Raw genomic sequence first — 19344 nt, 5'->3', positions numbered from 1 at the left:
CTGTTGAAGAAATTAAAAATGGGACATATCTTCAGCTGGTTTAAATCAATGTAATTCCAGCAACTTTAGTAAAACCATGCAGACTTAGACTAACTGCCCCACAGATATTTTAAAGCTAGAAAAGTTTATTATGTTCACCCAGTCTGACAACACAAGCCACAAACATTCATCCAGGAATTCCTGTGCCGAATCCAATAGGTTATGGATGAAATAGAGCATAGCTTTCAGTAGGACGTCTAAGGTTGGAAGATGAAGCAGTATAAATGACTATAAATCCAAGATCTGCCGGGGTTTCTGTGAGCTGAGATTCCAGAACTGAACCCAACTTCAGGAGTGTAACTAGGAGAGAGCTCATCACAATTCCCTGTTAACTAATTGCCTCAGCTATGAAAAATATTCTTGTGTTTGCAGTTTGAAATTCCCTGGGGTTGAGATTCATCTATTGGATTTGATTAACCTTTCATCGGTGATACTAGAGAGCTCTCCTGTATCAGATATCTTCTCCTTGCACAGGGTGTTTTCATTCGTGATACAGCGAGCTCCTGAAGTCACAGAGAACCAATCCCTGCTTGAACCATCAAGAACCAGCCCATTTCCAGGTGGAGAAGATGAACTTGAGGGGTTGTTTTGAAACTCTGGAGCTAGCTGGGGGCAGCCCCCCACTCCTTGGTGCTGGCACTGCTGTGTTTGAAACCCTCTGGGGTAACCACTGGTGGTGGAGCAGGAGTTATGAAGCAAAGTCTGTCTTTTCTCTGGGGTTTCATGAAGTATTTAGCAACACAGAAGGGGCCTGGCCTGGCAGCTGAGCATGTAGGTAACACAACCGCATGACAGCCCAGATGCCAGACTGTTATGCTGGGATGTGACCAATGTTATTTCTGCCTGCATCCCTTTGCAGCATCCCTCTCACTAGTGCCCTGGCCAGCCGTGCCTACTGTGGTCTGTAGCTGCAAGTTACAAACTCCTAGAAACAGTGCTACAGCAGCAAAATATTTTTTAGGACAGAGCAGTTAACTGCTGGGTAATTTACCTTTTGGTGTATGCTGTTAGGAGATTTTCAGTAGTTTTTCAGCTATTGCTGTTTCATTGTCTCAATGACTCCTTAAATTCCACGCTTTGGAGGGCCAGGATGTTCAGAGGGGACTCAAGGCTCACACCAAATCTCTGTGGACACTTTGCTGTTACAGGCTCTGGTGAGAGCTAAAACTTCCTCTATGTGCTAAAACTACCGCCATCAGCTCTAGAGGATAAACCCAACTGTATCACTTTGTAGTGGCTAATGCTTGGGTAGATTCAATGTGTGATGTACTCCTTTGTGGACTTTATGCGATGGGATGTGCCTGTCATTGAGGACCCTTTGCTGCTGCAAAGCAGCTCCAGCCTGGTAGCTGGACTGTCTATGCATGCTGGGAAGTGATCGATGGGGTCTCTGCCCTTGAAGCTGTTAGCAGGGAGCAGAAGTGAGCAGAAGTGTGTTCATTATTCAGTGGCCTGAGTGGGGTCAGCTGTCACCTGAGATTTAATGTTACCTGAGATGGTTGTGCAATACCACATTCAGACAGAAACATCTCCAGAGTGTAAGGAGCAATAAAGATGACCAGAACTGCCAAAGATGGAGATGAGAAAGCACCTGTCAGGTACCTCCTTCCATCTGCCGAGAGCAAATCTACCTTGCTTCTCTCTGCTGAGTCACCAGAAGCTACATCTGTGTGAGAAGATGATGGTGTGCAAGTCTGTCCCTTGCTTCTAGGCACTGAGAGTGACGAGTGCTCTAGAGATGGACATGTTCAGGTGAGAAATGTACAGAGCAGTTTGGTTATTAGAGCTGCAAGCAGACCCTCAACTTACAGAAGCTGGCATGGTCTCCGTCATTGGAGCTGCACATTGATTTCAGTGGAAACGTGCCGGCCTCCATTGCTCGGGATCTGGCTATGATCCTCCCCATCCTCTGCCTCCCAAGTGGTGCCACTTCACATCTGCTTTGTGCAGTTGTCAAAGACAGGCTGAGGGTGCAGGGCAGTGGAAAGCCTGTGCCAAGCTATTTATTTGTTTATTTAAATGTTTGGGGTTTTTTTTTTAATGGTCAAATTATAAAAAACCCTGTGATCTCATCAAACAAATACAGCTAATGCCTATGCCAACAGACGGGCGGAATCATAGATCAGCTACTAGTGTAACCAACATATAATGAGAGCAAGCCTGACTGGAGAGAGATTGATTTAATTGGCTGCTTTGCTCCAGCTTGGCCCCGAGCTGCTCATGCTTCCATCTGCTCTATGTGCATCGTCGTCAGGAGCAGCTGATGCAGAACAGACCAGACACATTCACAAGTCCTAATTCCTACCTATGAAGTGTCTGCTGTTCCAGACTGCTCTCTGGGCTCTCCAGGATGCGGATGGGGCAGCTGGGGATGGAGCCCACTCACGTGGCATTGCATGTTGAGGTCCAGAGAGACCCTCTGGTTTGGGAGATGAGAGCAGCAACGCTGCAGCAGATGAGGAAACAGCTCTCTGGTTAGGAAGTGATGAAGGTACGAATTCGACCTGATTTGCAGCAGAGACCTGAACCAGGGTACACATTTGCTTATGGAGGAAATTCCTCTGGTTGGAGCTGCTCCACTTTGAGCCGGAGAAATATTTATTTGCTTAGTGATTGATAACTGTACTTTGCCAGTGGCTGAGCACTGGTCACTTACAGGCCAGTTCAAATCCATCTTCTAAAATCTCCCAGGTGGGGACTATATCTGGATCTCCTACTTCCCAGGTGAATATCCTGGTCTCAGGCAGGACTCTGGCTTTCTGCATTTTTTTTTTTTTTTTGAGGGAGAGGGCCTTGATGAATAACAATAAATAAGACTTTATTTTTGGTGAATGAAATTGATTCCTCATATTTCTGGTCAGTCTTTTATCACAACCAAGCCAAAGATTCTTGTACACACAAAAAAGGCAAAGAATGTAAAATTTGGGAACAAAGGTTATTTGAACAAATCTCCCATTACTTAGCTGCAGCCTTGTGGTTAATGTGGTTGCTTAGGTACTGAAATATATGGGTACCAGTCATATCCCCACCCTTTATTTCCAGTCCCTGCCTATAAAATGTTTGTCTGTTTCTTGGAACTGTTGAAAGGTACCGTACATGAGAGATTATAGGTTGCTATACTCTTGTGTAGGTGACAGCTGAATGGTAAGTCCTTAGTCACTTTTGCACATCAATAGCCAAGTACATTTTCACGGACTCTCACAGTCTGCTCTGAAGTGTCAGCTGTATTTATGGTTTCGTGAATGAAAGATAACTTTTTATTTCAGTACCATCCATCCAACCCCCCAGTTTCTGCTGGATTTGAGGTAAGGTCCAAACCTCACCTGTGAAGATCTCCCGTAATGACTCCACTTCTACTTACTCACAATAAGTGCATCTTAATCTCCATGCAAATCAAACTCTGTCACTCCCTTCAAAATTTTTAACCCAAAAGAATTCTGGTTTTCACCAAATCAGATCTCTTTGGTCTGTCTCATTACTGTATACCTTTCTCCTGCTACCATTATCCTCATTCCTATCTTTTGAAGGCAGGTACATGAGTGTCAGTATTTCACCATGATAGATATGCTAAATTTTGCTATGTTCCTTTTTTTCGGTTACATTTCTGAAAATGGTTTCACATCCTGCAGTACCCTAATTAGTTTGATGACGCCACTCTGCCTAAGATGGGACACAACTTCAAGGTTTCTACTGTCTTGGCTCTGACATGGTCCTGACTAAATTTTAGGGCAGAGATAAGAGCAGTGATGCTGGATGGCTGGACTCAACATTAAAAGCAATCCCCCTTGTTCTAGATAGGTTTACAGATCCTTTTACTGGGGACCCTCTTTTCGGTCTAGAGTGCTTTGAGAGTAACAAGCAAGTCTGATGTTTTCACTTGCACCACCTTATCCTTTGGCCCATTGCCCTATTCTCTGATGCTCCAGTTCATAGAATCACAGAATCATAGAATGGTTTGGGTTGGAAGGGACCTTAAAGATCTTCTAGTTCCAACCCCCCTGCCATGGGCAGGGACACCCTCCACTAGACCACGTTGCCCAAAGCCTCATCCAACCTGGTCTTAAACACTTCCAGGGATGGGGCCTCCACAGCTTCTCTGGGCAACTTGTGCCAGTGCCTCACCACTCTCGCAGTAAAGAATTTCTTTCTAACATCTAATCTAAATCGACCCTCCTTCAGCTTAAACCCATTACCCCTTGTCCTGTCACTACACTCCCTGATAAACAGTCCCTGACCATCTTTCCTGTAGGCCCCTTCAGGTACTGGAAGGCCGCAATTAGATCTCCCTGGAGCCTTGTTTTCTCCAGGCTGAACAATCCCAACTCCCTCAGCCTGTCCTCATAGGAGAGGTGCTCCAGCCCTCTGATCATCTTCATGGCCTCCTCTGGACTCTCTCCAACAGCTCAATGTCTCTCTTGTACTGGGGCCCCCAGAGCTAGACGCAGTACTCCAGGTGGGGTCTCACAAGAGCAGAGTAGAGGGGCAAGATCACCTCCCTCGACCTGCTGGTCACGCCTCTTTTGATGCAGCCCAGGACACGGTTGGCTTTCTGGGCTGCAAGCGCACACTGCTGGCTCATGTTGAGCTTCTCATCAATCAATCAATCAATATCCCCAAGTCCTTCTTCTCAGGGCTGCTTTCAATCCATTCCTCGCCCAGCCTATAGTCGTGCTTGGGATTGCGCCGACCCATGTGCAGGACCTTGCATTTGGCCTTGTTGAACTTCATGTGGTTCACACAGGCCCACCTCTCCAGCCTGTCAAGGTCCCTCTGGATGGCATCCCTTCCCTCCAGCGTGTCGACCACACCACAGTTATGTTGGTTGAAGAGATTTCTGCTTTGGGACACCAGCTGCTCATCTCTGCTAGATGTTGCCATGGTCTGACCACTGTGTGCAATTGCTTCCTGTCCTATCAACGTCCAGATGAGCCAGGTTCACACAGGTGCCTCTGCTTAAATCATTTACACTAGCTATGACAGATTTGGATGCTCTCCCATGGTAAGTCTAGCCTGAGGACAGTAAACTTCAACTCTGGGTGCTGAAAAGTGGCTGAGGTAAGACTTCTTTAGCTATAAAACTAGAGCTGGAAGCAAGTGTTCACCATGATCTTGCTTTTCCACACCCTCAAGTTAGAGTTAGGCTTTAGAGAGGGATGATGTGACCACTCGCAGCCACAAAACCCTTGTCCAAACTCTTTGTGACTTCAGTTGTTCCATGACTACCTTTTTCTAACAGAATAAATAGACTTTACTCCTGCTAATGCAATATTTAGGATCTTTTTCAGCTCTAGCACACATCTAATGTGGGGGAAGAAAATTATTGTTTAGATTTGTTTACTCTTGCACCCTCTGGGTTTGACAATCTGCCAGGAAGCAGGTGCATCATTTGACAAATGCCTTTCCGTGGTGTCCACCTCCTCTGTATCTCCTTAGCTTGTAGTTTTTAATGGATTGATGTATGGTATCTAAAATGGAGGAAATGCAGCTTCTTGACAATTGAATTTTTCAGTTACTAGCAAAAAAAAAAAAGAAAAAAAAGAAAAAGGTACTGAACAACATTTCTGGACCAGATGGAGAATTTACCAGATGCATCTCTAACTATGGAACATTCCTCATGTGTGGTTTATTTACCCTTTAATAACTGCATCATGCATTAACTAAATCTTTGAACACAGGATCTGTAGAGAAAACATATTGCTGAATGAGAGGTGCTGTACACTCTTCTACTCATGACAGAAAAACAGAGGTCTGCACATCAATGGTTTTTTCAATTTCCTAGTCAAAGGGTGGAAGGGAACATAGTGTGACTGATGGCATTGGTGGGCAGGGGAGAGGGAAGAGAAGAGGAAACACGGTGGTACTTTAAAGCAAAATTGGGAAAATGGGTGATTTGGGATAGAAATTCCGATTTCTGTTCTTAGTCTCTTTTTTTTTTTTTTTTAATTTTTTATTTACTCCTTTGTTTTCTTGGCTTTCATTACCCCATTGTCTCTGTCTCACCCAATGCTTCTCTCTGGTGTTTCACACATCTCTTCTCCTCCTTGTTTGTTTGTTTTATCTTCAGGAGATTAGCAGAACCACATGTTGATCTTCCCACCCAGATGGAGTTCACTGCTTCAGCTGCATCTTGCTCCATCCCTTGTCTAAATTGTTTTCCTTTGTGTAGTGGGTTCTTTACACAGTGACTCTTCTTCTACTTTAGATCTTTTTGCTTCTTCTCTGTGGACACAACCACACTGGTTAGAAATTCAATCCAAGTTATGATCTAGGGCCTTATACCACTGATTTTTCATGATATATATCTGTTAGCATATGCCCTGGCACAGTTTTATCCCGTGTCACGCTCCCACTGACCAAAGCCTAGGCATGGCTGGGGGAATAACACACATCAGGGAAAAAATCCTAAATGGGGACTATATGGTCAAGATCAAACTGGGTTTGGTTCCTGCCTTTCTACACTGTCTTCCAAAGCTATCCCCGGATGCTTTGTCTCCTTGGCTGTCCCATACATGGCCTGAAACCAGAGCCACAGCTTGCAACAACTATCCTGAGTTTCATGATACCAAAACAATAACCTCATGGGATGCAACAGCCCTCACATAGTTTGAGCTGGCATATACACAGAAAATAATAATAAATGTATCTTCAGGCCACCTCAGGGGCACAGATCTATGAAGTTTGCTTGTGGTCGAGGTCAGCCATTTTGCCTCCTGGTTTATTTATTTACCAGCAGAAGCATAGTCCATGTCTGTAAGGTTTGCTCTGCAGGTGATAACGACCATTGAGGTTTTGTGATTGTAGAGAGTCTACATTACCTCACTTTCTTCTTTTTTTTTTTTTTTTTCTTCCCTTCTCTCTTCTTTTTCCCTCTTACTTGAATGGGAGTATTTCCCTCTTACTTCTTTTTCCCGCTTACTTGAATGGGAGTATTTAGCCCGGTTTTGTGGTTCCTTAACTCCCACTGGTGTCAGCTGGGCCCTAGTGCTTCAGTGCCTTAGCGTATTTGTGCCTCGGTGATTTCTACTCTAAGCAGCGTTCAGGCGAAAGAAAAGCTTGATGTTTCTACCAGCTCCTTAAAGTCATCAAACAATGCTGTTTTCCTAGTTGAGGGTGTGATTAAGCAATTATTCTCATATGTAGCTCTTTCACTCAGTAAAGAGCTCCTTTTTGGCAAGGCGTAGGAAATGACAAGTGAGGTAAGCCGGTGAAACTGTCCATCGTGGTTCCAGACCCACAGCTGGTGTCCATTGGTAACTCAAGGCCAAGTGTGGTATGGTCCTTGCTAAACGGTGCAAATCCAGGTGAACAAGCAATGCTATTCCTTCCCCGTTGTGCAGTGCCGTCTCCCATGCCACACCAGTGCCCTTGCCTGACCGTCTGCTTCAGCTCCACGCACGTTGTGGGTGGAAGAGGCTTGGGGCCGGGTGGCCACACCATTTGTGGAGCTAAGGCATTTACAGTGGTCTGAAATCAGTGTCACAGCACAGGCAGGTGGTGGGAATGGTCTTCCCACACTGATTCATCTTTAATCCAGTGAGTTATCCTGTGCTATTACCAAAACCATTCGTGAGAGGATTTAAATTACATGCTGAATGGGGAGCACAATCTGATTGAGAGTAGAGGTTTAGAGACGATTCCTTTGCCCGTTACAAGCCACCTCTGTGCTGTTTCATCAGGAAAAAAAAAAAAAAAAAAAGACAAAAAAGAGTTAAAGCAGCCTGAAGGCCTTGTTCCTGGCTACAAGAAGAGCCGCAGAGCGAGTTGGTGGTGCTGGGAGGAGGCAGTTGGTGTCTGGTGTGCTCCTTGTTCACTGTGAGTGTGGAAAGATAGGAGAAATAGCATGGAGATGCCTGATATGGGGAAAAAACCCAAAACAGTTCTTGGAAATGGAACAACATTTTTCTGCTATTAATAAATGAGGACCTGCTCTCTGGCCTGCAGGCCAACGGGCATAGTCTGGCAATAGACCGCGTAGCTCCCTGACGTCAAGGAAAGCAAATTTAATGTGGAGCTAAAGTCATGCTTCTCCTTTGCTGATAAATTCACTTTGTTTCCTGCTGTTCAGCTGGAACAAATGCTTCCATTTTGCCTGCTCAGATATCAAACACAGGAAATAGTTGAAACCCTGGAAGGGCATTTTTTTATTTGCAATGCATAAAGAAATGTGTGTGTATTTGTAAGTTAACTTGTTTTAAGACTGTCTCTGTTTTTCTGGCAAATATCTTTTCACCTGCTAATTTCTCATAGTCTCACAAGTTGTTTTTTTAAAAATGCAGCTATGTGTTATGAGTTTTTGCAGTCTCTTAGAATTGGTTTTACCGACAGCAACAATGACAGTAATGGAGAAGCAATTACATAAGGTTTTTATTTTAGCTGCTGACACCTGGATTAATCAATTAATAATTACAGTGGTCAACTAACTCCCATGGGAATTGATTGTGCTAGACTTACAGTTTGAAAACACAGCTGCAATCATTTTATTTGTTTGCCTCCAACAGCAAAGACTTTTTTTTCTTGTAACAGAGAAAATAGGAAATAATAAGAAAAGGAGGCTAAGCAGAAAACTAAATATTGTCCTATCTATATACTGTGGTGAAAATATACAGAACTCTGAACAAGGATGGGTTAATCAGCTCAGGTAACATAGCTGACAGAGGCAGCAATACAAACACTGAACACCTGCCAGGCTGGAGACTGTGCAAAAAGAAACTGAGCTAGAGGCTGGGTCTTCACTTGTATGTTCCTATTCGGAGATCAAGGCTATATGAGGCTTTTAAATCAGGAAATAACTTACTATTTCCATTTAAAGTTTCTGGAGAAAGAACAGTTATTAAAAGGTGCTCTATTAAAAAAGAAAAAAATAAAAAAATGAGTTAAACTTATCAGTTGGTCAGTTTTTCCATTGTGAAACAAACTGATATTCAGAACTGTGGAGTTCATACACTGGAAGCAAACCTAATGTCTTGGTCTCAAATCTTCTCACACAAAAGAAACCCCCAGGAGACCTTAAATTTCTTTATAAGGGCAATCCGCTCTCAGTAAAATAAACAGTGCATTTTTACAAATGAGCAAGCACCTTCAATGAACACAACAGGTTTAGACGTCTGCTGCAGAGAGAATCCAGAAAATCTCAATGGAGTAATTTTACAAAGAATAATTTTGGACTAAGCTGTCGAGTCCCCTCTGCTGAGGTCTAATGGGAACTGAGAAACTAAGGCCAGGCTCAATCTTGTGAATCACTGCTGATTTCTAGCTACATTAAATGAAATTTATGACACAGATGAAAAAAAATTATTCTCTATGTATGACATCTGTTTCTGTACTCATTTCTGCCATTGTTAATCAGGTGTGACTGTACTAAGGTCCTTGGAATTATATTGCTTAAGCTAAGTTTGAGAAAAGATTTAGAGTCTAGATTATGTTTGACACTACCTCTATAACAGCTGCAGACACTCGTTTTGGAAAGCTGTGTGATGGAGCTTGGTTGTGCTGCATCGCTCACTCGATCCTGCAGCAGGCTTCCAAAGATGGGTTGGAAATGGTGAATCAGGACATCAGTCCCACTCAAATAAAATTCATAGATGAGGAGAAATCTGCCTTCAATAAGCCCAAGAATCTCATTTCTATACTATTAGGTAAGCTGGAAAGATGTCATTCCAAGATATTGTGGCACAGCGTGGTGATTATTAGCTCAATTCAGCGACACAATTACTACAGGCCATTTAACACAAGCGTACTCCCTGTCGCTATCCTTTAACTAGTAGCTTTAATACTGTCAGTGCGTACAGCTGAGAGCACTGCACGTCATGAAAGAAATATGATTATATGTTACTAGCACAGTTCAGCCATACATTTATAATGTGAAACCTGTGACAACACCTTACCACTTGAATACTTAGGAAAAGGCTACCTTGCACACTAGCTGCAGGCTATTAAAATCAGATGTTGGGCCAAAATGCGATTTTTTTTTCATCATCATTGTCAGCTGTTAGTCAGACAATCATCCTGTCCTCTCGGATTGGGTTCATCTCACCTGTCTTATTCATCTAAAAATTTGTTGTTGAAGTCTGAGCTAATCACCTTGGACTCTGTAGAGTCAGCACAGAGAAATATGTATCTCCAGAGGATGACTTTTCTCATCCTAAAATAGATGCTGGGATGGCACAGAGGAACTACACCTCTGCTTACAAGTAACTAGATGAATCTGCTCATTTATCCCTAAATACAATAATCATTTCATTAGTCTTTACTCTGGTCAAATAAGTTTGTTCTTTTCTCTTAAAGCCTGCCTAGCATCCAGAGTGACCTCGGGGTGGCTGGGAAGACATGGAAATTTACTTCCCACAGGAAGAGCAACCAGAAGTGGAGGCACTGGTCCATCATGGCATCACACAGCACCCTCACTCAAACCTCTGGGACTCACAGGAGCATGTGGGGTGTTACTCCACTAAGCTGCAGAGGGATTTGGGTACCTACTGCTAATTTTGGACAGATGTCTCTCAAGGGTCTTTTTGGCAGTAGACTAAGGAGAAACACACCAAACCTCCAACCTCTCTTTGGGATTGTAACAACAGTAGCTGTGTTTGTTTTACAGAAGTAATTTAAATGTTTAAATGAAATATATTAATTGACACCTGAGAATAATAGTTACTGAGCATTTTAAACTGTCTAACTTGAAAAGGAGTATGAACTAACTGTGCAGAATGGTTTGCAGAGATGGGTACCGAATTTCTCCTCCAATAAAGGGCAGCAGGAATGATTGTTCTTTTTAAATGCAAAAGGGAGATAGGGTTACGAGCCTACAAGATGCTTAAATCTCTCTAAAAAGGCTTTTAGAGATGAGATCCTGTGTAACGGTAGCGTAATGACACTTGACACTAGAAACAAGAAGGTTACTGAAGAGTCCATCTCAACACTGCAATCTGCACGCTGTCACCCTGGGTGCCTGCCCACCGCTTCGGAGAGCAAGAGGCGCAGAGGCTAATGCACGAGCCTCTGACCTTGTTCTTGTCAGCACTGTGGTGCTCTAGAGATGCTCTCACGTCTCCTGTGCAACCCCCTCGATGTCGGAGGGGAGAATGGAAAAGAGACTAATGCCCCTGCAATGCCAGCTGGCCCAGCGGCCAACGGAGCAAGGAAGTGCCTTAAATTACATTGCATGAGAGAAAATGAAATGGGGATTTGCTGAGTTTATGATAGACTTTGCAAGTCCCAGTTTTAATGAAATTGCCCAGGAACCCCAAGTAACTGCTAAGAAAGCGCTGAGGAAGCTCTTGAAGAAATCCCATTTTGATTTGCTTATTTAAGTTAGTAGAAAAAAGACCTCCTTGTTATCTAATTTGTTGAGAAGTTCAGACACTTTCTGGAATGATTTCTTGCATAATTTACCTTATTGATACATTATTTATAAGTCCTCATTCAGTTTCAGGCTTGGGGTTTGGATGTAAGTCTTACATAATGAGTAGCTAGTGTCACTTCATGTCAGAGGAATCAAAAGTGGTTTTGACAACCCAGGGATTGTCACTAAAGCAGCAATATAATCAGAGTTAATCTTTCATTGCTGAATCATTACAAAATGCTCCCTTGCCATTACCTCATAGGAATCTAATAAATTATAATGTCCTTTATTAGTTGGAGAAAACAATTTCCTGAGGAGCATCAGTTCCTGGCTAAGCTGCTTCCTAAACTGAAATCCAATATCTACGACTGGAAGCTGTGCTTTCATGACTTTTTAAGAGGATACGTAAAGGATCCATTAAAGTTCAATCTGGATACACAGATATGGGAAGACTCACAGTATTTACACTGTGAGCTCCAAAATATGGGTGCTTTGCAGACTGCTCAGTGATACACATTGAATTTAAAGAATTCACTGAGGCTTTGGCTCAGAATTTCCTTTCACTACCTGACATTGTGGTTTAAAGTATATATATATATATAATAATATATATATAGATAAAGTCTCCACTCACTGTGGATGGCAGAAACCCTTTAGTGATAGGCAGATAATACATTTTGATAGAGAAAGGGGTTCAGTTGGTTGCTTGAGATAATAAATCACTTCTTCTTGTTTAAAAGTCTGGTGCTAACTAGCAAAAAAAGACTGCTCAGCATGTCCTGCTGTGAGCTGAAATATTGTTTCTGCCTTGTTGTTTTGTATAGTAGAGCAGGAAAAAAAAATTTGAGGATTATTCCATGAGAGTTTATTACTTAATATGTCAAGCTTTGAATCAGACTGGCGTTATTAATGTAAGAATCATCTAATCAGTGTTCCCTGTCAAGTATGCTGGGCATTTCAGATGGTATCAAATCCCTGTCTGTCATGACCAGATCCACTGTAGGAGCATTTGATACTAACTTCAGGCAAACAGAGTTTTGCTCCTAGCTGTATTTTAATGCCTGTTTAGAAATGAAGATGTTGGTTTGAAATGGCTGTTCTACTATTTCCTTTCAGTTCCCCCCAAAAAGAAATCACTGCTTCTTATTAAAAAAATTGCTAAATTTTAAACTCTAGTTGCCAGTAGTCATGGTGTGGTTTTCCTCATGGACTGTATGTGAAGAATTATATGTTAAAGCTCCCATTGATGCTAATGTCCCCAGTATCCAGAAGGTTTATTATTTGTGGAAACAAATGCTTCATTCTTTTTGCCTGATGGCTTTTGAGGAGTTAATGGGCACTATGATGACATTTTAAAATCAGTTCTCCATGCCTTTCAGGACCTGCCACACTTTTCTGAAGAAAAGGGAAGGTGCAGATTCCTTCAAATTCTCAGGCCTTTGCTTTGAAAGTAGTATCTTCCCTCCCTGTCCCCTCCCCCCCCCCCCTTTTTTTTTGTGGTAGATATTAATTTTTGGAAGCTGGGATTGGATTGGATGAGCATTCATACTGAAGATCAGTAAAAACCCCGTAAACTCTACATAACTCTACATTACCAGACATCATTAGTCAGGTTCAAGCAAGCTGGCAGCAAGTCAGCTACCAAACTTTAATTGCCAGCCCTTTGCTGAATCCCACTGGAGTCTGAAGCACATCATTCCCCAGCCCTGTTCATAATCACCCTTCCACACCATGGTCCAGTGGGAATTCACTGAGTGGTGTACTTCATTATGCAAATACAGTGGTTTCTGCCTGCCCTCTGTTTTCGCTTGCAAGTCTGTTTACCTATTGATGGCTGCGTTCAGCTCCACGCTGGGTGTCTTTGCAAACGCACTGGAAAACAAGATGTGCAGCGCAAGCCTGCAAGTTAGCAAATGCTTGCTGTTACAGATCAGTACGTAGCAAAACAAACCAACATGTCCTAGTCAGAAGGATGAGCCACAACTTTGACCACCAGCTTCTGGCTCTTCCTGGTCACCAAGTGAGCTTTGTGCCCACCTACCACCAGGTTCATAGCCAAGACGGTGGACAACACACATGCAGGGCATGGGTACATGCCATGTTTCCCAGCCACCTTGTTGCAGAAGCATGGACACAGAGGTCTCTCGAGTGGTCTTTACTCCGATACTGTGCAGCTAGAGACTGGGATAAGGGGAGACAGCCTGACTGGAGTTGGCCACAAAAATTAGTTTCTTTTCAACCACCGGCCTTCATTCTAGTGCAAGGTTTGCTGGAAGGGTGTTTGAAGAACACAATTTAAGGAACTTTAATCATATTTATGGGGAAATTGTCTATACTGACAGCAGCAGAGAAAAGCATGGCTGAAGTGTTATGGCATGGAAGAAAACCACCAGAGAATTTACAGATGCTGAACATGCCCATGCCCACTGTAGTCTGGTCAGGGAAAGATGCCTGCCTAAGAGTAAAGGGCCTGCAGGTGAATTGCAAGATGATAATCTAGAGAGGTGAGTCCCCTTGTAAGAGCAATTCAGCATTGGATTTGGAGATCTGCTCTCGTACACAGTTAGTATGCAGATGCGGCAGCTGAATGCAGGTCAGATGCAGGTCCCCGAGATGCTAATGCAGGTTGCCTTGTCCTCGCAGCCTGGGTTTCAGTGGCTGGCATCTCTGGTCACACTCTGCAACCACCCTACTTACAGTCTGGCAGCCTGGGTAGTGCTGTCCTTCCACTGTTGCCGGCGTCCCAAGCAAGAACATTCCCCAGTCCTGGTTGTCCCTTGCACTAATGCACACTGGACTCCTGTTTGTCCATTCAGAGGGACAAGCATTTTTCAGAGGGCCTTGACTACAGCCCAATATGCTGCAGATTTAACAAGGATGATTGTGACAGACTCCTGTTTTACTAGGGTTTATGAATACCCAAATGGCAGAAAAAATCTGAATTCAAGAAGAACCATGGAATTTGAATTTATGGACACCTATTAGCTGAGTCACCATGACTAATTCTTGTCTCAGGTCACTTTTATAAATGAAGGTTCCGAAGATATGTGTGCACAGATTTTAAAGATTTTTTCTTTTCTTGTGAACCATTTATGCATGGATTTACCTTCTCCACTGGTCCTACAGGAGAAGATGATGCAAAGAATATCCCCATGGCTTGGAAAGAAAGCTTCATGTAGACATGCTGGATGGCGAGAGACTTTTCTTTGAGTTCCTGAATTTTAGCAGTAATTTAATTGCACTAGGTGTGTCAGCAGCTTGCTGTATGCCAATAAAAAAAACAGGAAAAAAAAAAAAAAGAAGATGCTGCTGAATTTACTTTGGTTCAATAAGAAAAGAAAATAATGCATTGATGCATTGTTGGGTGTTTTATTCCATGCAACTGCTAGAATGCAGCCAAGTTTGCTGAGTTACATGGCTGTGATTGTCAGTTAAATAAAAAAATTTTGAGTTACACTGGAAGTTGAGCAAAAAGTTCTAAGCTCTGTTTTTGGAGGATGTGCATTCAAACCTTGTGTCTTGGCCTTAACTATCAGGCAGATAATCTTTGAGGTTTGGTACATACAGCCAAAAGGGCATCTTGATGCATCAGTTCCTACCAGCACAAGCACCTGGGTTTTGTGTTGATTATAAAACAATTCTGTCACATTTGCAAACCTATTTGCATTGCATTTGCAATGAAAGTGAAGCAGGAAAAAAAAAAAAAAGGATACACCTCAAAGGAAGAACAGAAAAATAAAAATACACCAACTCTCTCTGTAGTTTCAAACTAGAGCAGAACATCAGAGATGAAAGGATCTGCTTTTCTTTTAATCTCACAGTGCAGCTGTCTCATCTGTTCTCTGCAATGTGTCGGTGTCACAGTAGCAAGTTTCACCTTTCTCCAAAAGCTACATCCTTTTGACAGCAGTGATACACAGTAGGCAGACAGTCAGGCTCACAGGATCTTCGAAAATATCAACTCCCTGGACCCGACACTCTCTTCTTCAGGATAGCTGTAAATCATACTCCAAATTTTCTGGCTCCCAGGGATCTCAGGGAAGCAGAGAACAGCAATGCAACCTGCCCTTCCTGGTCTTTCTGGCTTGCTCCTGTGTGAGCATCCCACTCCCAAGCAGTGATATTTTTTTATTTCTCCTTTTGGTATAACAAATACAGTAAGGCAAACAGCTCCCCTGGGAGGGACACGGGTGTTCCCTTCTTGCTTAGCCCTGCCAAAGGGAAGGCAAACCCCTCTGGGATCTGACCGATGGCCATTCTTACCCCGTGCAGTGCCTCCACCACAGGGTTACAGCAGGGAAAACACCCAATGGGACTTCTAGAGCATATTTTCTGAATTCTCAGCGCTTTAAGCTCAGGGACCTCCTGTGCCTTTTTTGAGAGAAGGCCATCAGAAAGTTGATTCTCCCTTATCATGTGCCACTCCCAATGTGATCTGGCACATCAGTGGATTAGGCACAATAGTTGAAAGTCAGTGAAGAATCACATCCTTATAGTCTGGATAAGCTCCACCAAGCCAATATTTAAAGATTATAACAAAACTTCCATTGTGTCAGAAGAAATAATAATAATAAAAAAGGTTAGCTTTTCTTTGAGATTCTGATGCAAAAACCCCAGTTTATTGGAACTGTTTTTCTTTTTATGAGTAGAGCACAATTAGTACCTAGAGGATACATTAAAGTTGTCTAGCCCTGAGGGTGACACATTTGATAAAAAATAAATGAATACCACAAATCTTTAGCAATAAACTGGTTAATAATGTATTGATCTCTGAATTAAGGGACATGGTAAAAGTACAATATATCTTTTTGGAGGGCACACCTCCATTTTCAGGCGTTCTGCTTATTTACCCTGGAAACGTAAATCTGTGTTACTGAGGAGAAAGTTTAGTACAGAGTAACAGTGGCTGCTGATCCAAAATTTATTAGAGAGTGACTTAATCATGCGACTGGCATCAGCACATGCAAGAAAAAAGAAAAGATGGGCTGTTGTTTTTAAAGTCAACACAGCAATGCAGTATTTTTCTGACTTGTACAAAGAATAACAACTAGGTACCAATAAGGTGTAGACCAAACTTCACTTTCCTTTTTTATGAAAATATTAATTTCCATATGAAAATATATGCATAAAGCTTAATTATGATCAGAAAGCTTAATTATCATGAGCCAGAATTAACTTTGCCTTTTCAAAGCACTGCCTTAGTGAGGTAACTGGGATCTGAACCTTTTACCACTGAAATCATGGACAGAAAACAACCATTGAGAGGCAAAAATCAGGCTCCTAACTTGCACCTGAGTTGTTTCATGGCTAATGCAGTTTCTCCTGCTTCACCAACCATATGCTTGTCTATCTAGATCATGCAAGATCTCACTGTAACTCAGTGCCCATTAAAATTGAGATAGTTGTTTGGGCTGCCTTTGTTTTCCTAGTTAACTATGATATTGCAGCACACGAAACCACAGCAGGCACCTCCTAAGTTAATGCCAGCCATATTCACAGAAAGCATTGCTCCGGAGGCTCACATAGCCTCAGCGACAGCTGCACAGGATGGTTTGCATTAAATCTGTTGAGTCAGTGCTAGATGTTAGATTTCGGACATGCCATAGAAGAGGAAAATATTTAGAGGGCTGCCAGAGCATTAACTATTGAGGATACCAGAGGAGAGGTTTTCTTATTCACCTTCACTTTGGTTGAATATTTTAGTAATTTAGACTTTGTGTTTGCAACAAAACTGTGTGAAACTTGTAGAGAAGAGAACGGACTGCAGAAGGAAAAGTTTGAAGATAGCAAGAAGATAGTTCTTGGGTTGCAAGATTAAATGCTACCTACACTTGTTGCACTTCTAAAACTTCCTTTAGTAAGGCATCATTTACTTTACAGTTGGAAAATTCTCCCATGTGAACACCTAGCACACGGAGAGGAGACAGAAGACAATCAAGTGTGTGCTTTTCTGCTCCAATGCCAGCCCCAAGGCAGAGAGTTTCAGGAATGCAGCTCACTCCAAGACGCTTGTCCTCTGCTTCCAGCCTACATTTTTGAAAGGTGCCAGTGCCATGGCCTTTGTTGTCCACTCTTAGACCAGTCTGGCCATGTTCATACTGCTAAAGTCTTTATCTTCTAAATTAAGAATGGAGCCGTGCATGGAGAATGGTCATTTGCCAAAATCAGCTCTCAGGGTGAGCTTGGGAGGTTTATCGAGTTATGTCTAGAGTAGTAACTAAACAAGAACAAATTTTGAATGCAAGCTCCAGTGTGTGGTTATCTATGCTACTTAATTGCTTTAGCACTGTCACAATCATAGAATCACAGAATCACAGAATGGTTTGGGTGGAAGGGACCTCAAAGATCATCTAGTTCCAACCCCCCTGCCACGGGCAGGGACAACGTCCAGGCACACTTTGGAAGATATCATGGGCCAAGGAATATTCGCTATAGATGATATGGATGCGGCCACCCTGTATGGTAGAGGCAGAGTCCAGTAGTGTGCAGCTGTATTGCTAGACCTTGGGGGCAGAGAAAGGAGCCTGGCCAGGGTAATTTACTGGTATAGATGTGGCATCTGTGTCTGTTCTGGAATTCTGAAGAAGTACTGTAAAAGTACTGCAAGCACAGCAAGTGCTGAATAAATGTGTTTCTGTGTTTAGCAACATATTACTTATAAAAAAACCCCCACAAAACTAACACTGACTTTAAGAGCTGCTGGTAAAAAATGGAAACAATTATTCTCTCTATGTTTGCAAAGTAGTTTCTGTAAAAGTGAACATTTATATTACCAGAAGTGTGCATGGACTCTCTTTTTCTATGTTTTTTTGTTATTACTGCAAAGATTTCTGTATTACAGAGGAATTTTTCTATATCCCTACCTTTTTGCTTGATCGCACAATGAAATCGTAATCCTGATTTGGACATCACTGCTTATTGCCATAAATGTGACAGGGATGCTACAAACAATATTATCACCTGCATCTTCTGATGTGTGTCCCTTAGTGCCAGGTGTACATCTTTTCCCTGCCTGTTTCTATGGTGTCAAATTAATTATAAGCTGTTTACAGCAGAGGCATTACCTCCACTTGTTTTTTTGTGTCACCTTGTAAAACTTGGTGTCATTTTTGCTTCCTGGGCAATTAAAAGAAAGGACAAATGAATCGATTAATTCTTGGGAGAAGAGGTAGTCCTTTTCAGGTAGTCCTGAACCAAAAGGACAATTCTGAAATAGCTGGGTGGAAGTGGCCCTCAAAAGGCCCTTGTGGTGGCAGATAAGCAGAATGCCCCATGGTCCTCACACTCATCTTCTGCCACCAGCAGTATCTCAAAACTGGTTGCAGAAAGCCATGCTCTGCTTCTGTGTCACATATATGTTAAGTAGCATAAAGGGCTTTACTCTGACCTAGGATCTGGTTACACAACCCTACTGTGAAAGGACAACTTGCACTATGACTGATCAATTGGTTTAGATATAGAGAGATCTTCTAGGGGCAAAAATAAAAAAATAAAAAAAAATATTGCCTTTAATATCATAGGGGAGCACGCTGAGCCTTTGCTGTTACGTTTGACAATGAGTCTGCTGCTCTTAGTCTGCTGGTGTATTACTTTACTCACTCATCTGACACAGGAAGGCTGTTTGGACAGTTGCAGAGTAGAGTTTAGTTCAACATGAGAGACAGAGCTGGATTTTTATATTACTGGAACTGAAATTCTGACTGCTTCACACTCAGGGAGTAGCAACAAGAGTCCCATCAACTTCAAAGGGAACTCTTCTCTGCGAGCTGTCACCTCTGGCTCTTACACCAGGAGTCCCATACTTCCACCTCTGTCTAACTTGGCACCAAAGCTGTTTACACTCAAAGGTCCCAATAGCTTTGTCCTGACTTGTGTTCAAACATTTCTCCATTTCTCCATATTTTCTTTGTGGACAGCTCATTTTTCTAATGCTTTAAAAAAGCCCAAAGGGTGAATCTTGTGTAGAA

Source organism: Grus americana, chromosome 3 (genome assembly GCF_028858705.1).
Source record: "Grus americana isolate bGruAme1 chromosome 3, bGruAme1.mat, whole genome shotgun sequence".
In the NCBI taxonomy this organism is placed as follows: Eukaryota; Metazoa; Chordata; class Aves; order Gruiformes; family Gruidae; genus Grus; species Grus americana.
The sequence above is the reverse complement of the archived record's forward strand: the minus strand, read 5'-3'. Positions refer to the sequence as shown.